The sequence below is a fragment of the Ambystoma mexicanum genome, chromosome 6p (genome assembly GCF_040938575.1).
Source record: "Ambystoma mexicanum isolate Mex_15411 chromosome 6p, UKY_AmexF1_1, whole genome shotgun sequence".
In the NCBI taxonomy this organism is placed as follows: Eukaryota; Metazoa; Chordata; class Amphibia; order Caudata; family Ambystomatidae; genus Ambystoma; species Ambystoma mexicanum.
In genome coordinates this window covers 471,406,095-471,431,767 of record NC_090935.1, presented here as the reverse complement: position 1 = coordinate 471,431,767, position 25,673 = coordinate 471,406,095, and positions in this window count along the sequence as shown.

Sequence of the window (25,673 nt, the reverse complement as noted above, 5' to 3'; positions counted from 1 at the left end):
GTGAATTTTATAAAACTTTTGGAACGGAAATACTCCCCCCGATGCTTGATATGCTTAATGAGGCGTTCGAGAAGGGGAGGTTGCCGGAATCGCTCAGGGAAGCGATTATTATACCGCTCCCTAAGCCTAATAAACCCGGGCATAGTTGTGGGTCGTACAGACCAATATCTATGCTGAATCAGGACAGCAAAATACTAACGGCTGTCCTGGCCAATAGACTGCGGAGGGTGATAGGCAAACTGGTACACCCGGACCAAACGGGATATGTCCCGGGGAGAAACATTGCCCAAAACCATAGACGACTCCACCGGGTGATTGAAATGGGATCTAACAGTGATGGGGAAATGGCGATAGTGTCGCTGGACGCTGTTAAAGCCTTCGACTCGGTTAATTGGAAGTGGCTGCTGGCGGCCTTGAGAGAATACGGACTGGGACCAGGATATATTAGATGGGCGGAGCTGCTGTACAGCGCTCCGCTGGCTAGAGTTCGGACGGGCATGATTATATCCGAGAGATGGCAGCTTAGTAGAGGCACTAGACAGGGGTGTCCTTGGTCCCCGATGTTGTATATCTTGGCCCTGGAGCCTCTGGCACTGTACTTGCGGCAGCAGCATGATATCGTGGGCATTGAGGTGGGGGGAGAAAACCATCTGATATCCCTGTATGCGGATGACTTGTTATTGTACTTGAGTCATCCGGAGGAGAATTTACAATATATCCTGGACGTGATGGGGAGATATGCGAGGTTGTCGGGCATAGCGGTCAACCCCCAGAAATCGTACATTTTCCCGTTGGGCTGCTATAGGGGTGTTCCCACGGAGCGGCTGCCGGTGCTCCAGGTGCCCTGGTCAGTCAATACATTCCGTTACCTGGGAATAGATATCTACCACACGGTGGAGGAAGAATACAAGCGCAACACAGAGATGGCTGTCGAGAAGATACGCGCATGTATGAGCTTTTGGCAGAAGTTGCCCTTAGCGATGATGGGGCGTGGGGCGATGATCAAGATGGTAGTTCTGCCTAGGCTGCTACATTACTTTAGCAACATCCCATACATGATCCCTAAGGGTTTTTTCACTAAAATAAATGGGGTTTGCAGAGAGTTTCTGTGGCATGGTACTCGTAACAGAGTAGCGCTCTGGAAGTTACAGAACTTTCATGAAAAGGGGGGAGTCAAACTCCCAAACTTTGAGGCGTATTACATAGCGAGCCAACTACAGTTTGTGTCTAAATGGCTGTCCGACGAAGAGACCCCAGAACTCAGACTATTCGGGCAAGATTGTGCCCCATTTTTCTTAAAGGAGGTCATTTGGTTGCCCGAGGCTGTCACGAGAGGGTACCCGGCGATGGTGAAGCTGGGGTGGAAGGTGTGGAGACGGGCATGTACAATGATGGGTGACCCACTTCCGTGTTCTCCGCAAACTCCACTGGTTGCCCTGGCGGGGGTGGATGGACAGCTGAGGGAGATTATTAGGACCTACTGGGAATCGGTGGGGTTGGTGACATTGGGCGATGTGTGGCAGGAGGGTGCTATTAAGGGGTTTGTGGAACTTAGCGAGGAGATTGGATTGCACGAAGGCCAATATGTTACATACCACAGATTGGGGAAGAAAATACGGGAACTGTGGCCTGAGAATATCATGGCAGACGAATCGGAGGTTACGATGGCGGGGATATATGATACAACGGAAGGGGGACATGAAATTTCTAGGCTGTATGAGATGGTGATGTCGAAAGTTGGGAAGGAACTGGCATGCCTACGATTGGAATGGGAGAGTGAGGTGGGGATCGAAATGGGAGTTGGGATGTGGGAACGGGCTTTGGGGTACCACAGGAAAGTGTCTCGTAATGCCAGACTGCAGCAAATACAACTGTACGTCACGCACAGAGCGTACATGACCCCTCTGAGGATATCCAAATTTCGGAATGCAGGCAGACAGGCGTGCCCCAAATGCGACGAAGAAAATGCGGACATGACGCATATGTTTTGGGCGTGCCCAGTGATTGAGGGGTTCTGGAGGGAGGCGGCGCGCAAGCTGAGAGAGAGAGGGGTCACGTTTGCCATAGACACCGCCTGGGCATGCCTTCTGGGTGGGTTTCCCAGACCTAGGCAGCAGAAACATGTAAGCAAACTGAAAGATTTAGCGTATGTGCTGGCCAAACGACGAATAGCCATGGGCTGGAAAAAATGTAGCAAGCCACGGGTTGAGGTGTGGTGGAATGACCTACAGAAATGGGCGGAGGCTGAGACAGCGGTGTGGCAAGAGGCGAGTTGTATGTCTTGGGAGGAGGAACTGGGCTCTTTGATGGCATGGAAGACATTGATATCCTGCATATTCGGGACAGGGGTTTCGGGAGATCCAGATGATGACGATGCTCGCTCATGTGCAACAGAAGCGGAACAAGACATGGAAAATGGCTCGCGAGGGGGGAGGGATCAGGGGAGTAGTGCGCACTAATGGTTAAATGTTTATTGGAATATTGTTTATTGCACCGCTGTTTGGTTTGTATCGTTGTTTGTGTTGAAAAATCAATAAAAATCTATTAAAAAAAAAAAAAAAAATTTACTTCGAAAAACAGAGTCAAAAAAACAACAAATTTAAAATAAACATTTAGAGAACACGGTTACAAAATATTTTGACCGAGATGACTTAAACTAAAACTGACAGCATTAAGTTGGTATACAGTATTATCCATTTGGCACAATGATTTTACAGTTGAACAGAATTTGTAAAGGGGTGTACAAAGTGTATACATGTGCTTACTTAAGCTTATCGTCGTTAACACCCTTACTTATAGTGCTTTACAATTTCATAAACAATCATAGCGAAAGACAAGAGGAAAAAGAGAGAGAAACATGACATGTTTGATTTCTACATATAATTAACATCATGCAATTTCATGGCAAGAAGAAAGTTCACAGTAGCAATGTTTAGTGAAGCTAAGGTAGCGTTGAAAATCTTTGACTACATTATGGCTGGAGTGAGAATTCTGAACTGGCTTAGATGTTTAAAGATTTTTTTTCTCTCTCGGGTGAGCCAAGGATGTACATTCAACAAGCAGATGTTGCAGGGTTTCCTGCTGGTTGATCCCCTGACAAAATCTAAAACTTGATTCCATATTTAGAGTTTTAGACTGCTTTTTGGACTTTTGTGGGCCAGAGATTCAGACGAAGCCTTAGTACAATTGCTGCATATTTGGTGCTTGGAAAGTTTAAAAGATACAGAGGGACTTTGTGAAGGGTCTTCAACTGAAAATCTCCAGAGTTGAAGGTGGCGTAAGCGTTGCACTTTTCCCATGTCATACGCCAGTCCCACTGCCATAGTTTGATTTTCCCTTTATCTGGCTGATCCAGCAGGAGTTGATAGGTCATATCAGCTCTTGTAAGAGTGTCTTTGCAGTAGGCTTCCCAAATATAGAGAGGATTATTCTTTTGACCATTTAATGCTGTGGCTAGTAATGGCAATAGGGTACTAGAATCAAGTGAATAGGTTGTACATATCCTCATTAGGGCAAGAGCTTGCCATGCAACTGTTGTAGATAGACTAAGCCTAGCTCATAACAGAGGATTGCAATGGGAATACACTGCGGTAGGGATAACATTCTTTTCCAATATATTCCCTCTAGTAGGTCCCAATTTGGATGGTTTCGTGGGCACTGTTTGTGATAACTGGAACAACGTTCTGTTGATAAAAGCTGAGAACTGGTTGATATGAAAGTTTACCACATTTCATGTGTATTAGTTTGCCTTGAGAAGTTAGGGTCCATATCTTTAACCTTAGTCCATCTTTATAAGGATCATCAGAGATGTTATTGCTGATGTCCTGACCCAAGTATCTATACTCATTTACCATTTCCAGGAAGTCATTTTCGAGTGTCCAACGATAAGTGGGGTTGGTTTTACAAGTCGTGTGGTGCAATACCATAGTGTTAGATTTTTTTGTATTAATGGATGGTCCATTAGCACAATCATAATCATTCAAGGTGGTAAATTTACTCTGAAGCCTTTTTGGAGTTTGGTGAATTAGAATGAGGTCATCTGCATATAAGAGCCAAGAGACCTCTTTCTGACCAATTTTGGGGGGGAAAGACGGGATGGAAGCCAAAAAGACATACATGTCTTTCATATATTAGTTACAAAGAATGGAAGCTATAATGCACCCTTCCTTTAGGCCCATGTAAGTTGGGTTCCATTTAGATAAAAGTCCATCTTGTGTTAATTTAACTTTAATAGATGTGTCATTATAAAATTGATATATAAGATTTAAGATGTGTGTGGGGAAACCAGCTGTCAATAATTTAGACCATAGCTGTTCACTTGATATGGAATCGAAAGCTTGCTTGAAATCGATAAAAGCCGAAAAATTGGTTGTTTGGTACTGATTACTTGATTTTTAATAATTGATAGCATCAGTATGTTCAAGGAGGTTCCTATAGCTTTTACGAAACCTGATTGGTGGGGGTCAAAAATCTTTGCAGTCTGTATCCAGTGGGTAAGATCTTTGAGAAGTAACCTTGCCAAGATCTTTCATGAAATGTCTATTAAAGCAATAGGTCTGAGATTAGTAGGCATGTTGCAGATTTGCCTGTCTTAAAAATAGGGATTACAATAGATTATTTCTAGTACTTGAGACTAGTACCTGTTTTAAGAATGTTATGAAAGATCGCTTCTAAAATGGTGGCCCATTTGTCTGGGTGTTTCTTAAGTATAAAATGTGATAATCGATCTGGTCCTGGTGCTCTGGAAATACTGAGTTTATTGATCAGTATAACAATGTCTAAATAGTCGAAAGAGAGAAGAATAGGTCTTGATTTCAGAATGTACGTAAAGGAAGTTTCTCTGGGTGTTTTTGCAAATAACATGGAGAAATGGGAAATCCAAGCTTGCTCATTAACTGCATTTAAGAGCAAGGATGAGGAAGCCGATGTAGAGTCTTCTTTCATAAGTCTCCAAATTCGGGCAGATGATGTAGTGCATATAGCAGCTAGCATTCTTTTCCCATGTTTTTGTTTTTGATTATGATTAATTTGTTTGATTGCATTTCTGTACCACATATGAAGACTAACCCTTGCACATTTTTGATGATGGTTAGAGAACTTTTTAAAATGTTTGTGCAATGTAGTTTTAAGAGCCTGTATAGTAGGATTATAAATATGTCTGTGTTTGAAGGTCAGGTCATGTGACGGACCCCTTGTCCACGTGGGGACGTCTCCACTCACTCTGCCATTCAAGATGGTAAAGTATCATGCGGTCACTAAAGAGAGACATTTCTTTGCTCTCAAAGTAAGCAAGTGAGAATCATTTTGTAAACACCTGATGTTAAGGTCTCCAACTATTAGAGTTACGTGAATATGAGGGTCAAGCACAGATAAGTTGAGCGTGTGATCAATATGTTCCAAAAAACTCTCATCACCAATAGCAACCGGGATCCAGTAAATATTCAGTAATGCAGTTTGTGGGTGTGAAGGATGATTTCTGTCTGCTGTTATTAATTTTACAAGATGGATTCCCAAAAAAGGGGAGGCCCAAGGTTCAATGTGGATGTTAGAGGCAAGTTTAACCGCGGTGAGTAAACCAGCCGCAGGGCGACCTTTTGCTTGTTTTGTGGCAGGAATCCAAACTATCTCAAAGTTTGGCCATGTTGGTTGAGATGTGATCCAAGTCTCTTATAAAGCCACAAATCACATGTGGCTAATGCGTTCCTGTTTGGTGTCATTAAATGTGCTCAACCTCTGGTGTTCCATATGGCGATAGTGAGAGATTCAGGCGTTACTTGCTAGGCACTCTATTGGTTTCCTTCAGCTCAGTCGGGAGCCATGTCCTTTTCGATTGTGCAGGATGTGGCTATGATCTTCTTGGAAGTGAACCACCCAATGGTGTTGACCTGTGGTGCTGGAATACTTGATAGAGAGAGGTTGATACCTAAATCAACTTTCCTCTTTGCTTGTCTTTGGCTTATTCTTATTGCTATGTGTCTTGTAATTAAACTTACTAGATTGAGAAAAGTGTAAGTCATTGGACAATCTAGTAGCAGATGTTCTAGGATCCTGATTGAATGTATGAGCAGCCATTTCTTTTTGAAGTTGAAAACCATAGTGGGAAAGATTATCTCTTGTCTGCCATAAGAGATCACTTACAATTCGAGATGGAATATAAAGTACCACTGTGTCGAATTTTGGAGTGTTTAGAAAACCAATCGCTTGCTTATCTATTGATTGGATATTTTTCAGTTTGGGATTGGAATGAAAGACCGTAAGCAGCGTTGTTCTGTTTGGGAAAGGGTCATCCCTTTGTCTGTCCAACATTGTTAGGAGCAACCTACCTGCATTGGATGGCCTCCCCTTTGCTGAGTTATTGAATGAACGGGTAGCAAGCGCCTGTGTGGTTGGAGGTGAGGCAATTTAGCAAGATTCAAATTGGTATTGGTATGCAACAAGTGTGAGTCAGATGCATGGGACGATGCATCACGGGTTCTTGGTTTTAGGAGTCTTCTTTGTTCAAGCGTCATGAAGTGAGGAATATCTTGTAGTTCGATGGACACTACCTGGCGACTAGAATGAGCTGCAAGTTGTGGGTAATGAAGACCTTCATGGATAGAGTGTATTAGAGGGCACGATGATGATACATGGACGGTTTCATAAGAGCCTCAACATCTTGATCGTCTCCCTCCATAGCACTAGCACAGGAATCATTGGTAGGAAAAAATAGACAGGTTGAGAGTGAGGAATCTTTATCCTTGAGTGGTAATTGGGGTTCTCGAGGGGGGTGCATTAAGGGTTGTACCCTAGAGAGTGAAGAGTCAAGATTTTCTGCAATAGGGTGAGGTGTGGTTACGACAGTTCTAGAAGGTGTCGATAGGCCATCAATAAACGTCTTCACTCTATGTTTAGAAGCGTGTTTCTTTGAAGGCTGATTTTTTGCCTTTTTCAGCATCATAGATTGGGTGATGTTATTACGTTTTTTGGATTTTTTCCTGCGTGGTGAAGGACAAAATAGATCAAATACAGGAGCGTCAACTGGTTTTTCTTGTACAGGGTGTGGGTTAGGCGAGATAACCATAGCTACTGGTGAAGTGCCGGCCACATATTCACGTGTTTCAGAGTCTATGGGTGACGGTGATGAAACATGGATGATGCTCTCAGCTTCAATAATGTCTGAAGTGACAATTAAGGTTGGAGGAATGGGAAGGTTGATGGTCTGGACCGTGGCTTTTGGGTGGAAAGAGAATTCACCCGCAACCCAGTCAACTTTGACTAACAGCAGATTAAGAAGGCTATTATGATAGTAGACTTTCTTCTCCATTGAATCATACAGTTTTGTAAGAACATGCAGGTGTTAATTGCAGTTAGTGAAGTTTCATAGCAAAGTTTTGGGGAAATGCCATGCCAAAAGCGGGTCTCGGTGTAGGTTTGGCAAAAGGAGCCACTGATGAGGATAACGAGAAGGAAGAATTTTGTGCATCGGGATACAGTATGGGTGAATTGGAAACGTTGAGAGATTGTTTTGTGGTACAATCTTCTAGTTGGGTTTCATGTTGAGTATTGGAAACAGACCTCTGCTTTATGCCAGAATAATCAACTGAAGGAACCAGGAAGAAAGGTATGCCTGGATTGGCTTCCTGAATCGTTGATTGTACAACTTGGGATACAACAGGGGAATCTGAGAGTGATCAGAGGCATGGACAGTGATTGCACTGTGTGCTGTGGTTTGTATATATGCTATTGGGGTGGAATACACTTCTTCTGCAATCGCCCTGTGTGTTGGTGTGAAGCAGGCAAGAAGTGCCGAATCTGATACATTATTTACACCTTCCAAGGAAGAATGCACTGTGGGTAACACTGACCTTTCTACTTGGGGAAATATACCATCTGCCAGCAAGGCTCACAGTAAGTTTGTCTTTAAAGACTGGCAAAATGTCCTGATGTCGTTACCTTTGGATTTAGTAAGTTTATGTATGGTTTTCTGAAGGTGATCTTGTGACATGACAGGAGAGCCAGCAGGATGTTCGCTAACACTAGGTATGGATATTGGCATCCCAGACCTAAGGATGTATGCTTGCATTATCCACAGGTTCTTGCTTGGCACAGAAAACAAAATTGTGCTTACAAAGCAAAAGCAACCTTGCACAGCAGACAACCACACGAATGGAGAGCGAGCGTGATTGTAACAGTTATAATCAGGCTAGAATGTAAGGATATACTCCCCCCAGCACCTGGCACCGGTTCACAGCTGAACAGCGGAACAGCAGTCGCTGGTGCACTCTGTCGATGCTTGATTTTAAGGAACGCTGGGAGAAGTGGGCATGGCTTGAAGGCTTAATAAGGGTCTTTCATTTGTACACTCTGCCTTGAATAATTATGTGGATATCCAAATTGACTTATTTAAATTTGTTTGTAAACTCAAGCTTAAGAAATGTTTTGCCACACAAGTGAAGAATTACAAACCGTCACCTCCAACACCTACACCCTCCCTAGTCACAATTCAGACACTGTTAAGCACACATGTACTTATGACCTTAGAAGATACAGATCTTCAATCTCAAACATGTATCACAGAAGTTTTGTCAGATTTGGACATTGTTCAACAGAATGTACACAGTAAGAAATCACTAAGAAATCCAAGTTTTCGCCTGTTTTTCCCACTGATAACATCATTGATACTTTCTATCAGGCAGTAGTAAAAGATGTTCATAAATTAGCTGACAACCGATCTCGTAATCCCAACCCACCCACTTACAATTTATCCAGCCTGGAATTCCAGGCATTGCAACATTTGGCTACTAACTCTGCTCTAATTATCAAAGAAGCAGATAAGGGCGATAATGTAGTTGTGATGCACCGCTCAGACTACATTACTATGGGCATGCGTCATCTCAATTCAGGCAACTCCTATCTAGTAATTAATTACACAAAATCCAAACCTTGGCCAACCAATTAATACTGGGCAATGCTGCAGTGCCTCACAAAGCGAGGCAGGGTAACTACTGTTACCATCAGCAGGCCTGGAGAGGGGCAGCACGTCCTCTCCCCCTCTCTGCTCCTCTCCTCCCCCTCCTAGTCATAGAGACACGCAGTCTATCCTGCACAAAGCTGAGGAAGGGTGAGGTGTGAGCAATCACCTCACCCTTCCTTCATGCAACTAGGTGCTAAGCACCGAAGGACGCCAACAGGCAGGCAGGATCAGGTTCAAAGACCTGCCCCCCCCGGGGGGCCAGATAGTCAGCTATCCCGCTGGGGGCTGACACTTAACAGTCCCCACTACTATACACATCAAAGACCCAGGGCTCCCCTGGGTCTTATAAATACAGAGCGGCATGCTCTGAGAAAACACAATCAGTTTGTGGACCCTGAACGGGGACCCAAACACACAGGAGGTGCACTGTTTACTCAGTGCCTGCCAAACCTTTGCTTCTTTGCCTTTTTAAAGTTTGCGGCATTTCGCCGCGTCTTTTTCCTCTTTGAACATTGACCTGGTCAACTCACCGAGAGCGATCGGTGAACATTTTTGTTTACAAAAACAAAGTCTCCCGGGAAGAATTGTGGAGAAGCGGCAGGAACAATTACCTAAGCAGAGCTGAGAAAACCCTGCAGCGCGGCTCGGCATAGGCGGCGGTGTTTTCAAGCACACGTCTTTCTTTTACAAGGTAAGCTGTCACATCGGGTCCTGTCGAGCAGATTAGAACTGTGTTTTCCTACGCGAGTAGGTCAAAATAAACATCCACAGTCAGCCGCTCCCCAGGCAGGACGCGGGACACGTGCTGCCCAGCCAGGCTTAGGCAAGTAAGCACAAGAGCTAAAGGAAAGGGCCTGGCCGGGAAATCGAAACATTCCAGCTAAGAAGTGTCAGAAATAGCCCCAGGGAGGGCCTTCTTGTATTACCAGTTAACAGGCAATCTGGGTGCAATATTATGACATCTTTAGACACTTTCCCAACACGGGAAACAACATTTTGCATAGAGGGGTGAAGCATTTGCAACATATCAATGACCCTCCCGCACCAGCAACAATCCAAACTATCCCATCTCCAGACACAGCACAGCCACAAGTACCAGCTGCACCAACGACTGCCCCCACAGCTGCTCCAACAGCAATCACGGCAGACCCAACAGGGGCTCTGAAGGCATGGTCAACTCCCAATGCAATTACAGTAGGGCAAAGGGGGCAGAACAACAACAATCCAACAGACATAACAACAATTTGCAATAAACAAATAGAACTAAAAACGAAATCTTTCCAGACTGAAATACTGAACAGATATAAAAGATGCCTCGCATGGAATATTGATATCACAATTAAAGAAGCCATATCGGCCAAAGAATTCATAGAAATCTTTTCTTTAATAGAAGCCCAGTGCAAAGGAAAAGATGCTTTTAGAGACCCTAAAAAGAAAGAGGAGAAAGCCATAGCCAGAAATGCCCAGGTAGAACAGAACTCGGACAACTGGCTCTAAGCCTTCACCATCTTAGCAACAATCTATGAGGAAAAGTTCCCACACGATGGGAGAGAAATATGGGCCTACATGGATAAAATAAGAGAGGTGAAAGTCGCACAGAAGGGGAAGACCTGGCTAGCATACGACATCAGATTTAGGAGAAGCATGTCAGAGAGGCCAGCCATAGAATGGGACGAGGTCCAAAACGATTTGTACATGTTAAATGCGGAACACCCAGCAGAGGAAGAGGCCTCCCTGACCCCCTCCAAAAATACCAAAAACACAAGTCCCAGAAATAACGATAATGAAAAGCATAAAAAGGGAGAACAGCCTTTTCAGAAGAATCAGCCGAGGGAGGCTAAGTCCAATACCCAAAAGCAAAACAAAAACCATTGTTCAAAAGCCAATACTCCATGCAGGAATTTTGGAAAAAAACAATGTTCTTGGGGGAAGGAATGGTGGTACAAACCCATTTGCACAAACTGCAATGGTGACCACTCAGCAAGCAACTGCACCAGACTGCCAGCCAAAAAGCCAACAAACTAGTGCTAACCATGCTCTTTCAACCACAGTTTTGGCCCCAGTTTTGGCCCCAGGTAGTACACCAATTAACCCATACAACTTTAGAGATGTGCTATTGATCTACCCAGACAGAGAAACCAGCGAAAATATTTGGCAGGGTTTCTCCAAAGGTTTTATTATACCATTTCAGGGCTCAGGGTCACAGAACATCCCACTGAACCTAAAGTCTGCCAGGGACAACCCCCAAATAGTGGAAAGCAAAATCAGGAAAGAGCTGTCTTTAGGCAGGATCGCTGGTCCCTAAGACCATATGCCCCTCAAAGAGTACATAATATCACAGTTGGGACTGGTCCCTAAAAAAGAGCCAGGAAAAATGAGACTAATCCACCATTTATCCTACCCCAAAGGCCTATCCCTAAACGGCGGCATTGCGCACACGGAATCTGCGGTATCCTACACACACTTCCAAGAGGTGGTAAGACTCATACAGGAATTTGGCAGGAACGCCCTGATGGCCAAACTAGACATTGAATCCGCTTTCAGATTATTGCCAGTCCACCCAGACTCCCAGCAATGGTTAGGTTTCACTTTTAACAACAAATTCTATGTAGACAGATGCCTTCCAACGGGGTGTGCAGTGTCCTGCGCCCTATTCGAGCAGTTCAGCTCCTTTTTTCAATGGGCCTTTCAAAAACAGAGACCAGGGAGCAAAGTAGTTCACTATCTAGATGATTTTATGGTCATAGGCCCAGCAAACTCAGAGGAATGCAACAGGGCACTGGCGAAGCTAGAAGGAATGGCCGCACACTGGGGCATACCTTTAGCAAAAGAAATAACGACCAAACCAGCCACCAACATAATTTTCCTGGGCATTGAAATTGACTCTACACAAGGACTATGCAGGATCCCAAATATAAAAATCGCAGAACTCTTAGAGAAGACACAAGCCCTGATAACTAAAGACAAGGACACAGTCAAAGAAATTCAGTCTTAGGCATGCAGTCTCAATTTCGCTGCCAGAATAATTCCTCAAGGGAGGATATTTTCCAGAAGCCTGGAACTGAAAATGAAATAATTTACCAAACCCCACCTACACATCCGGCTAGGCACAGAGGTGAAACAAGATCTGGAAGTTTGGGAGATTTTCCTTAAAAATTTCAACGGGACCTCGCTGTGGCGAACACCTGTGAATACATGGACAAAAAAGTCCTTTTCACTGATGCAGCTGGGACCAAGGGGTTTAGAGCCATACTAGACACAGAGTGGGTGGCAGGACACTGGCCCAACTCATGGCAACAGGCGGGGTGGACAAAAAACATCACCCTCCTAGAAATATTTCCCATCTGGCTAACACTACACATATGGGGCAGGCACCTCGCTAACACGGAACTCTGGGCATGGTGCGACAACATGGCAGTAGTAGGCTCCATTAACAGAAGGTCTACCAAATGGCCTTTAGTACTAAAAGTCCTATGAGTCATCACAGCAGTCACACTCCAAGAAAACATTGTGATCAAAGCTAAGCACATTGCTGGGGCAGATAATAACATTGCAGGTGCTTTATCTCGCTTCCAGTGGTCAAGATTCTGGGAGATAGCGCCGCACGCCCAGGAACAGATGACGCCAGTACCAGGGGAATGCTGGGAAATAATGGGAAATCAAAAATAACAGCATCACCGCCAGCGCCAGAGAGCCCAGGCCGGGATGCACAACATGAATCAGGCACCTCAAATACGGGTGCCAAAAATATAATGGCATCAACGCCAGTGCCAGAGAGCCAAGGCCGGGATGTCCAATGAGAACCAGACACCTCAAAGATGGGTGTCAACACCGGCCTAAGTTTCCTCACAGAGATGGCGGGGAAAGCGCTGGCAAGCACCACCGCAGCGCAATACAGTAAGTGCTTACAAACAGTTTTTAAAGCCACAGGCATAAAACACATTGGCCCTCATTACGACCCTGGCGGAAAGTGACTGACCGGACCGCCACAGCGTAAATAGCGTTTCCGCCATTGCACGATGGAGCAAAGTGCGGCTCATTCCGACCCATCGGGCACGAGCACCACGCCATGGCGGAAGTGCAAAGTCCGCGATGGCGGAAATGACCCCAAAACGGCCCACACCGCCGCCGTACGGCGCCCTAGGTGCAATACCGCCACCCATCTCAGCGGACACCGCAGTGAGCGCCAACCGGAAAGTACGGTGACCGTAAATATACGGAAACGGAAGTAAAAGCATGGTCCCGGAACGGGAAACATCACGCCGTACACCTATAAAACCACTAAATCCACACAACCATTAAAAATACTACCCTGAGACACATCCCAACCCGTCATCCACCCTAGTGAAACCAAGAAAAATGGGAAAAGTAGCGAAGAAAGCGTGCGACCGCAAGCGGCAGGTCCACTTCTCCCGTGAGGAACTCACCGTACTCACAGAGACCCTCCAGGAGAATGCAGCCGCCGTCTTCTCCACGCAAATGACCAGGACGGCACTTGCGAACAAGAAGGCCATATGGGCCCTGGTGGCACAGCGGGTAAGTGCGGTGGGGACCGCACCCCGCAACCCACAGCAATGCAGAAAGCGATGGGACGACCTGCGGATACGCGTCCGTAGCATACTGTCTGCCAACCGCAACATTGCCACAGCCACCGGGGGAGGATCGGAATCACCCATCAAGTTGACCCCCTGGGAAGAAATCTGTGCCTCCACCATAGGAATGGAGAGCATAGAGGTAGTCGGAGAGATGGAGAAAGGAGTGCAGACATCCGAAGAATCAGGTAGGTGGCCCAAATAAAACAATGCCAAAACCACAATGTCCAATCATGTGAAGTACCACGTGCCCACATAGTGCAACAGTAACACATGTCCAGGAGAACGTCCACATACATAGGGCCTCATTACACGGACGGCGGTAAGGGTTAACGGTCACCGTTAATGGCAACGGTGACCGTTAACCCTTACCGCCGTACTACGAGGTCCCTTTGCGGGTTGGAGGAATTAACGCCTGCTTCTTGCAGGCGTTAAAAACCAACCCGCTAAGGGACCTCGGAGCTAATTACGGCACCGCAAAATTGCGGTGCCGTAATTAGCGCCTTCCCCATTCCCATAGAGCCCTATGGGGCAGAAATGGGAATGGGGAAGGGCAATGGCGGAAAGGGGATTTACCGCCCCTCCAACCTTGGAATGGGGCGGTAAATCCCCTTTCCGCCAAGGCGGTGCCGGTATTTTACTGGATTACTGCCTTCCGTGTAATGAGGCCCATAGGCCTGATAGCACACTTCAAAACTCACATCAAATACATAAATAATTAAAAATCCTAAAAACACCCTCTACACGTGCAGCAGGCACACCCTAACTGCAGGCTGCCAAACAACTGCACCCTCACACCACACACAAATGAAACCACCTCCAAGGCCCCGACCCAAATCACCCTCAGGTACCACCCCAATGCATGTGATACATTGCCATTCCAATTCCCACAGACCCATCAATAACGCTCGCCCTCCTTTACTCCACCACAGGGTCCGATCCAAACGACGAGCTCCAGGACACCCCTACCAGCACACCTGCAAAGAGGGCCAAGACCAACGGCCAAAGACCCTCCACCTCAGCTGCACGCATCAAGACACGGCAGCAGCACAAATCAAGTGGCAGCACAGAGGAGGGAACTCCAACAGGCACCCCAGCAGCCAGCATGCCCACACCACCACCACCACAGGTCCCCCCAATGGATGCCACAGTAGGCACTGCTTCTGGTGGCAGCAGCACCATAGGTGACACTGCATTAATGGCAGCATGCTCCGACACAGAAAACGGGGATGTCGAAGTCAGATCCATCCATGACCTGTCCCAATCCCCCTGTCTGTTCCATCCCGTACACCATGAGGATACCACGCAGGGGCACCCACAAGACGACGACTGGCCATCCCCCACAAGCCCTGTGGCAGGGCAACATGAGGCGAACAGCCACTCTGTGACACCACCGCAAATGGCCATGGCCCAGCAGAGGCAACAGTCCCTCGACCAGTTAATCGTGCAACAGCAGCAACTGACCACGCTCCTCAAGGACCATGCCGATGAATGTGGGGGCACTAAGGCAGACATAGAAACATCAACTGAGACACTTAGGGCAGAAATGGAGAGAAGTACAGAGACACTAAGGGCACAAATGGAGAGTAGCACCGAGTGCCTGAGAGTCCAAATGGAGAGTAGCACCGAGAGCCTGAGAGTCCAAATGGAGAGAAGCACCGAGAGCCTGAGGGGGGAACTGCATGCGACGTCCAAAGACGTCTGTGCCGAACTTGCCGCAGTGTGCCGTGTGCTCACTGAGCTCTCACAAACCCTTAGGGACATGCATGGACGTGAGCAGGCAGAGACATCATCCGTTGCAAGTTCCGTCCAGGGCAGCCCCCAACGTAGATCTTGGAGGAACCTGCGCTCCACAGGCAGGGGTGCCCCTGATACCCGCAGAGGGGGCTTGCAATAGCGACTGCCCACTGACAATGAGCATCTCTGGACACTGGTGTTCGGGGGGGAGGTAGGAGGGTGGAGGGGGGTGTTGGGCTCACTTGGGTGGCGGGTCGATAGGGTGTTTAACATGATATCACATATGCCATAAACAATGCACGATCAACCAATGAGATGTGTGGACATTGATCTTTGTGTACGAGGCCATTATAGGCGTACAGTCCATATTGTGCATGTACCATACACACACAGTGCCACGAGTCCCGTGTCCATGTATCAGCCACCAGGCGTGAGTGCTAGAAGCATGCATCTATGAGATGCTGACGAATGTCACGGCCCTCCTGTGCCTCGCAGACTCCTTGAGGTGCTGCCACATCCCCACCCTCATCATGACCATCTTCAGGTGCTTGCAGTTCTGCGTCAGGGGGCATGGGCACATTTCTACGTACGCACATGTTGTGTAGCATGACACATGCCATCACCATCTTCGCAACCTTCACATGGCGGTACAGGAGTGCCCCGCCAGACCTGCTGAGGCACCGGAAACGAGTCTTCAGTAGGCCGAATGCCTGTTCTATGACTACACGGGTACGTGAGTGGGCATGGTTGTAGTCCTCCTCATGCTGGTCCCGTGGGTTCCGGACTGGTGTGAGGAGCCATCTCTTCAGTGGATATCCGGCATCACCTGTATGTGGACGATAAACGAATCATGTGGAATGCCATTGCTACGTACGCACCCCCCCCTTCCTGCCAGGTCATTGCCGCATCACATACCCCACATCATCATGCATGAAATGAGACTCACCGAGTAGCCAGGATCTGTTCCCTGCGTGTCGCTCCATGTAGCGTGGTATTGTAGAGTTCCTCAAGATCATAGAATCATGGGTTGATCCAGGGAATCGGGCACAACAATGTGTAATGATCCTGTTGGAGTCACACACCATTTGTACATTCAGAGAATGAAATTGTTTCCGGTTGCAGTACTGGGCCTCCATGGCATGTGGGACGACCAATTCCACATGGGTGCAGTCGATGGCACCAATGCAACCCGGTATGCCGGCAAGTGCATGGAATCCCACTTTTGTGTTCGTAATTTCCTGCTCCGAGCGTGGTAGAGAGATGTAGTCGTCTGCGTGCTTCAGGAGGGCATCGAGCACTTGCAATAGTGTCCGTGAGAACAGTGGCTGTGAAATGCCATGCAACTGTCCGACTGTGTGCTGGTAGGTGCCTGTGGCCAGGAAGTGGAGTACAGACACCACCTTCAGTAGGGGTGGGATGGCGGTTGGGCTATCTATCATGCTGACAAGGTCAGCCTGTGTCATGTCCACAATGGCGGTTATGGTGTCCCGGTCCAAACGGTAGAGGGTGTGGATCTGCTCATCAGTGAGGTTGAACGGATGTGCTCGGAGGCGTGGGATTGCGGGCTGCCTGCGTGGTGGTAGTGGCTGTGCTGGCGGCCCTTGCTGGCCCTGCCTTGCCCTCCTCCTGCGTCTCCTCCGTGCGGCCGGTTGTAGTTGGTGTTCGTCTTCTTCTTGAAGTTGGAGTACCTGCAGTGCTATCAGGTCCCCCAGGGCCAACATAGCTAGTCCTGCCGGTAGCATTTCGGAGTGGTTGTGGGAGGAGACTGGGCGTGCAATTTATGTGTTTTCAGGCTGTATGGCCTCCACCTGTGGTAATTCATTCCACCTGTGCAAGCTGCTCTCCCCTTTGGGCGAGCACGTCCCGCACACAACGCTGCAATTCGACGAATGGCATCTTGCTATTACAATCATGTATTTGTACCCGATGGCAGTGTAACATTGGTTGATATGTTCATTCGGCTATGGTCCCATTGTTTCACATACTATCTTTGCAGTCGCGAACAGACTTGTGAAGGGTCAGTGGAACGTAGTACTCGAGTAACGGTGGACCCTCATGCATCACTGCACCGAGGTTCAACGACGGGCGGGGCGTCCCATTTGTGAGTGAAGGCAGTTGCCATTTTCACACACAGCCGCACTAGATGGATTAATTTGTGATTTCAAGCGGCCACAGATGCCTTTTCGACGTGATGTTGCAAATGAGGAATTCGAAGGGCGGCGCTTTCGGTTTTCAGCTAGCGGCGAGGAGATGCCCACAGGTCTGACTGCAAATATAACGTTCTATTGTTCAATGTCCTTGGGACAGGGGCCATGGCGAGGATGCAATGATTGATATGAATAGTTTGGGATGCGCAATGGCGAAGTGGACGATGAGGCCGGACGTTCCCAAATCCATGTTACTTCACAACACTGGAATTACGGGCTGGGGCACAGTGGATTTTGCAGGCTGCATAACGCACAGACTCAATGGAAATTTCACATGTTATGTGAGTATGGAAACAGGCGTTCTCATTACGGGATGAAGGAATGATGAATGGATGCATGGACAGATGAATTGATACAGAGTTTGCCATGTACAGGGCTTCTTGGAATCTGTCCGCCTCCCCTGCGCTATGTGATGCAGGGCTGCCATAGTGGGACCATCGTCTATCTGGTCTTGTTGAGCCCTCCCTGTCTCGACGCACCTTCAGACACTTGTGTCTATGCACATTACCAATCCCATCTGATGGATTCTGTTTTAACAGACGCATGCACAGGTACACTCGTTTGTGATGATGTTTTCACCTCGATATAGATAGTTATGATTCGCAAGTGGTTTTTGGGTGGTGATGATCCTTTGGAGTGGGCTAGCATGCATATGGCTGTGGATTTGGTGTGATCATTGAAGTGAGTAATACTAATGAAGTTCTGATGGCCATACTGTTCTTTTTCATTTCATTTGGTTGACAGGTTTCTCCTCCCCTTTTGCCACTGCCATCTGTATGCCCCTCCTGCAGATGGATTTTACTCCCGACACCTGCTGCTTCGTGTTCATCAGTCATCAGTGGAGCAGCATTACGATCTTATGGGACGATCGCCAATGGGCCACATGCCCTTACGCAGTACAAGTGGCTAGGAGCAACATTTCGGCCTTTCAGCTGGACTAGTGCCTCCCTATTGGGACGGCCCTGCGGTTCTAGGCGCTTCCATGTTGCCTTTTCGTACGAGAATGTATCCCCTGTGTACCATGATGGAACAGGGCGTCACACAAGAAGTAGCTGGTCATTTATTGCGGATGCAGCCCACAATGGTGAAATGTGTTTTGGAGTTCATGGCCTAATGGCTGTATGGGCTTGGTGAATTTGTTGTGCATTAAATTTCTATTCTGATATGGACCGTGTAGCGTTCTTCTTTGCAAGTGATGTGGCATATTCCTATTTGGGGAGCGATGTATTGTGAGGAGATCTGCATTGGGTTCCAGCTTCGGAGTATAGTTGCGTGGTACTGTGCTGGGCGCGTTTGCCTACGAAGCCCAGTGAGGTCAGGGATGAGGGCTGCCAATATGACTGTTTTAATGATGTCATGCTCAGGGGCGGGGGATTAGCTTTTGTGTAACAGATGCCGGTCAGCCAGGTGGATTGGTGGAATGATGTGATTTTCGGAATATTGCTGGTCACAGGTGCCTGTGTTTGCGTGCGTTTCTTGGTGGGAGACTGAGGTCATGTCCATTGGGATGGCTTCTGTATTCGTGCCATCTGTGCCCTGCAGCTCCCATTGGCCCCTCTTGAGATTCATTTGTTCGTTGGCAGGCATGGATGACTAGTACATTTCACTGGTTGCATTGTGTGACTTCATTGCACCTACGGGGAGTTGTACAATGTGGCCAGGGAGCGGTGTACAGGCACTCAGCGGGGCCGTTTACGGTTGGTTCGCGATGCCGTACTTCTCACCATGGCGGAATGGTACTTTCCGCCGTGCTTGATGGCGTTAGGTGCATGTCCGCTAGGGTCAGAATTCGCGTACCGTTGCGCCATGGTGGTAATTACGGTTTGGCATGGCGCGCGCGCGCGTACTTGGTGCAGTTAGCGTTGGCGTTCACTACGGTGTCGCTAATGGCATCGTACTTTGCGGTGACGTGTCATAGTCGCACCGAGCGCTATTCGATGGCGGTATTGCATTTCCGCCATCGTTTTTCGATTTCCGCCAGGGTCGTAATGAGGCCCATAGAGTTAATAACGATTAAAGACATAGAAACATTTTTAAAATGGGCACATGAACAGGGCTTTAAGTGATACTGGGCTAAAAGACATTTAGTCGCAATCTCTTATTTTTGTAAAATACGGGGTGATTCAGACCCCACACAAAGTCCCCTCATTACTTATGCATTAAAAGGGTGGGGCAGAATGGAAGGCCCACAGGTAGACACCCGCCGCCCCCTTGATTTCTGCAAACTGGTTCAAATTGCAAACCAGCTGGAGGCCATATGTTGGCATCCATATGAGATCTTACTGTTCAGAACAGTCTTTTTCTTGGCATACTTCAGGGCTTTTCGAGTGGGAGAACTCATGGCTTCCAGCACCAAGGCCAGCAACGGCCTGGGCGTCATGGAAGTCAGGGTCAAACAGGAGAGCATCAGCAAAGAAGTACAACAATCGAAAACTGGGGCAAAAAGAACCATCAATATTTGTTGTATCGATGAAGCAGTAAACTGCCTGGTATGTATCACCAATCTTTACTATGCGCAAAGACCCAAGGTTGGGGGGAGGTTTTTGATCCACAAGAATGCCTCGGCACTAAGCCGCTACCAATTTAAAGGGGTGCTGATGAAAGCAATCAACAATGCCGGATCGGACCCCAAGGGTTTCGGCACCCATTCCTTCAAAATAGGTGCCGCCACCTCAGCATGGCAGGGAGGTTTAGCCCCCCAACATCTGAAAAACATAGGAGGTTGGAAATCAGATTGCTACAAAAGATACATCAGACCACAACTAATATAGCCAGCCACCCTCACCCTTTCTTTCTCCCTCCCTTCATACAGAAACACCAGGCGAAGGGAGGACCGCGCTTCAATCAGCATGGATAGTCGGCCACTCTGTTATCTTCAGGACGGGCCGATGGGCAGAGGAGACCAAAGAAAGGCCACCATTCACGAACACCATTTCATCATGGTGGGGCTACAGAGGCCTGCGATGGGCAGAAATCCATGAAACATTAGCAGAACTGGTTGCATACAGGGATCTGCCAGAATTTCTGATCATCCACTTAGGTGGCAATGACCTTGTATTATTGGGGAGGAGACAGTTACGCGAAGACATGTGCGACTCCCTTGCAGGCATCGCACACAATTGGAAAGGAACGGAAATATATTTCTCAGCCATCCTGCCTAGAAAGAAATGGCAAGGGGCCAATTGCTACAAATCTGTAGACATTTCCAGACGGAAAATCAACAGGGGGCTAGAAAAATTCTGCACAGCAAGAGGACTGGGCTTCATAAAGCACCCAGCCATTACACTGGGTGATCCGGACCTTTTTCACAAAGACGGCACTCACTTATCTATCAAGGGCATGGAACATTTCTTTCGAGAAATTACAGCAACTCCAGGGGTTGTAAATAGGAGATACTTTTGGGGGAACGCGGTCAGCCGTCAACCTGCCCACGTGTGGCTGCACGGGCCAGAGGAGGTAACCCCAAGACCCGGTGCCCAAAAGTATTGTTTATTATCTTATGATATGTGATTATTGTTATTGGCATAACCATATCTGTACAATAAAAACCTACTGCCTTTTATTGCCAACACTTGACAAACAATGCGTGAGCCAAATTATTTCTGGGTAAGGGTATGTTTTCGGCAAAGTATGATGATGCATGCATATGGGTTCAGCAGTTATGGGCAATGCTGCAGTGCCTCGCAAAGCGAGGCAGGGTAACTGCTGTTACCATCAGCAGGCCTGGAGAGGGGCAGCACATCTTCTCCCCCTCTCTGCTCCTCTCCTCCCCCTCCTAGTCATAGAGACACACAGTCTATCCTGTACAAAGCTGAGGAAGGGTGAGGTGTGAGCAATCACCTCACCCTTCCTTCATGCAACTAGGTGCTAAGCACCGAAGGACACCAACAGGCAGGCAGGGTGAGCTCCAAAGACCTGCCCCCCCCGGGGGGGCAGATAGTCAGATATCCGGCCGGCGGCTGACACTTAACAGCCCCCACTACTATACACATCCTCCCCTGGGTCTTATAAATACAGAGCGGCATGCTCTGAGAAAACACAATCAGTTTGTGGACCCTGAACAGGGACCCAAACACACCAGAGGTGCACTGTTTACTCAGTGCCTTCCAAACCTTTGCTTCTTTTACCACAAAACCTTCCCACCCTACAAATAAGGGAGAGGAACAAAGGAAAAGAAGTACAGGGCACTGTACGGTGCCCACAACAAGTCGTGGGACATAAGAAGGCAGGCACGGGCCAGAAGGGGTAACCCCACGACCCGGTCCCCAAAAGTATTGTTTATTATCTTATGATATGTGATTATTGTTATTGGCATAACCATATCTGTACAATAAAAACCTACAGCCTTTTATTGCCAACACTTGACAAACATTGTGTGAGCCAAATTATTTCTGGGTAAGGGTATGGTTTCGGCAAAGTATAATGATGCATGCATATGGGTTCAGCAGTTATGAAATGGCACAAACAAGGTTTGTTTACAGATGTGGAAAGACATTTTCTCATAGTTGATGGCCCTATCATGCTCACAGCTTACCTTTTACCCAAAATTCATAAAAGTTTTGTAGATATTCCGGAAGGGAGACCAATTGTAAGTAGAGGAGGTGGCGTCCTTGAACCTATTTCTATTTACATAAATGAGTTCCTATTACCAGCTGTACTTTTGACTCCCACATTCATGAGAGTTACTATGCATGTACTTGAAATCTTGGACAAACTGGATCTCCATGACAAATGTTGGCTTGTGACCCTCGATGTGAAAGCTTTATATACCTCAATCGATCATTTGAAAGCAATTCAATGTGTGAATTAACTGTTTCGAGAATCTTCAGCTTCCTTTTTTGAACATGTTGAAATGGTCAAAGAATTTCTCTCATTTACTTTGCAAAATAATGTGTTCCTTTTTAATAATGTGTTCTTCAAACAACTGATTGGCATCGTGATGGGTGCTAGCTTTGCCCGAGCACTCGCGAATGCATTCATGCACCATTTTGAACAAATATTTGTTTTCACTAACTCAGACTATTTTCCATATATATATCTCTGGAAAAGATGTTCTCATAATTTGGACTGGACTACCTAGCATTCTTCAACATTTTGTTTCCTTTTTGAATAATAATGATTGGGGGATTCTATTTACATCCAAACTAAGATTGACTTCCTCGATCTTACTATTCAACTGACTGATAAAGGCTTGCTAACTAAAACGTTTCGTAAAAGTACGTCTGTTAATGCTACCTTGCAAGCTGAAAGTTGTCACAAAAAAAATGTAATTAATAATATCCCAAAGGGAGAATTCATTCTTGCGAGGAGAAATTGCCCAGATCTACAAGATTTTATTGCGGAAAGCAATTTGATCAAATCTCGATTTTTAGCAAGAGGGTATGAAACTAATCGTCTTAATAAAACTGCAGAGGCAGTACGCCAGCTGAAGAGAGCTGAACTGCTAGACCCAAAATCACGCACTAATACATCAGCTGCTCAGAAAATTCGGCTGATTACTAGATTTAACTCAGATAGTTTCAAAGTACACAATATAGTGAATAAACATTGGCACCTATTGCACTTAGACCCTGATATTTCAAATTGGCTAGATCCTAAACCTATTATTACATTCAGCAAAGGCAAGACTTTGAAAACAAAATTATGCCCCTCGTTTATGGGCCCACTCAGTCCGACAACTACCTGGCTACACTTAGCCAGAGTCAATGGTTTCCGCAAATGTGGTTGCTGCAATATATGCAAATACGCATTTGAAACTCAAGTTGTTTCCTTTGGAACATTAGGCGAGCACAGTGTGGATTCCTTCATAAATTGTAACACGAAATTTGTGGTCTATTGCATCATCTGTATTTGCGGGCTCAAATATATAGGCAGTACAATTAGACCACTTAAAATCCACATTAGAGAACATTTGGCAACCATTGGCAGCCAGGAAGCAAAATACCCTTTGGCTGCCCATTGGCAAGTCTAGCACCAACTTGACAGCAAGGATCACATTTGTTTTGCGGGTCTGCCGAAAGTCTCTTTGCCTCCACGAGGAGGCAACCTACAACTGCAGCACTGCCAACTTGAGGCTCGACTTATTTGCAAATATCGAACAGTGTATAATGTCTTAAATTCTGATCATGAATTTGCAGTATTTTTATAAACATGTGGTATGCTGTAACCAAATCTTTCTATTTTTGCGCAAATTAGTTGCAAGTGTTGTCCCACTGCTCCAATGCTTGTCCATAATAAATGGATCATGCCTTATCTCTACCGTGCAATTGCAATTCAAATAGCACAGGACAGCGTGATCTTTGTACAATTCTTTGCGAAGGACATGTCGACTTAATTAATTTGGCTCCATTATAGTCTGTGACCTTACTTGCATCTCCGGTTGTACATGGCCAATATCTGGTTTACCTAATAATTTCTTACATATCCTATTTCAAGGTGTTAACATCAGAACTTTATTTTGGCACATAGACTCTGTTTTCTTAACCTTGGTAGACTTTCCGGTCGGCTTATTCAAACGTAATTGATATTTCCCCTAAAAAAATAAAATGTGGGTGTTATAAATATTGTTCTACTGATCATGCATATAATTTGCTCATCCTACATACCGTACTCGCCAATTCAACCATTTAACGTGAGCCGTTTCCTCAAATGTAGATACAGTAGGCTTAATCTGCCTCCATCCCATTCGTTTACTACTAACTTCCCTCACCCAACATGGCACCCATTTTCGAGCCACCTCTTACTTTGCAGCTCACCATGTTTAGTTGTGCACTCACCCGGAGTTCTTGTTTTTAAATGTCCCCCTTTTGCTCGCGCATTGCGCTCCAGCCTAATCTTGTTGCTTTTTGCCCTGTACTCAGGTAAAATGCTCTGTCTATGATCCCTATATGCTTTCTTGCGATGAGGCTGAGAGCTGCCGTCTCACATACCGGCGTGCAGCGGCTGCACAGCGTATACTTCACCGACATTAATTTCTGTCTCTGTACGTGGCCAGATAATAAGCATTTCTGTTAGTACTTTAGAACAGCAATATATACTTAACAACCCACCAGCTTTGTATTCAATTAATAATTGTCTCCTCAATAATTTTTTTAAGTTACTTGTTTGCGAACTTTATATAGGTCATCTGCTGACAGTGGTTTGTTATTTTTTCTAAATCTAGCCTCTGCCGCATCTGCAAAGCATTAGAGGTATGTTTTTAAACATAATTTCTCTTCAATGCACCAAACGGTTGCTTCCTATATCGGGTCAACTAATCATATGGTTATATTCTGATCTTATTTGAAGCATTTATAGGCAATTCTTGCCCCCACGACTTAAAATTATTACTTCAAATACAAGGTACTATTTTTTCCATTGTACTTTTTAGTTTACCGTTACTTGGCAAAAATGTCTCTGATTGCGCTGGACTCTTAATTCTGCTGTAATGCTTTGTTCTTGTTTTCTCGTTGTTTGTTTTGTTTGTTTTCTCTCTTTCCCATATCTTGTTTGAATTTCTTTGCCTTGTTCTTCATTTGCATTTACCGACATATGTATAAATATGCTTTTTGACCCTTTACGTTATGTGAAACATGTAATTCTCAATTGACTATTTTAATTGTCTTTTTTTTGGCTTTCTGCCCCTTGTGCCACCTAACATGGTGCCATGGCTATTTTATACATGGCTTAATCAACCTAAGTGAAGACAGTACTCAAAGCTGTAGACAAATACATACATGGTTTCACTTTATTAGGGATCATCAGATCAGTATAGTCTGACAGTTTTGTGTTATGGTGGGATTAAAAAGGCTTGCAAAATTCCCTTCCACCTGAAATTTTGATAAGTCAATGAGCAAAGTCACAAATGATACAGCATCACCCAGTAGCTATCACTGGAAGTTCACCTCCAGTTCAGAGCCACATGAATAAAGTATTGTGGGAATGCAAACTAGCCCAAATGTTAGGAATTTTATTAAACATGCAATGGCAGCGCTATATCATCCAAAAAGAAATGGGGTCTGTTGAAAGATTTAATCGGACATTCATGGATAGCATAAAGTCCAGAATCACACCGAATAATACTAGAGGAGAAACACCTTTTGAACTACTTAGCAGGAAGCCGAACCCGCAGTTGTGCCATTGCTGGATGGGAAGGCCAAAATGTATAGAAACTAATTTGGTCAAGGTCAAAGAGAGGATGAAATT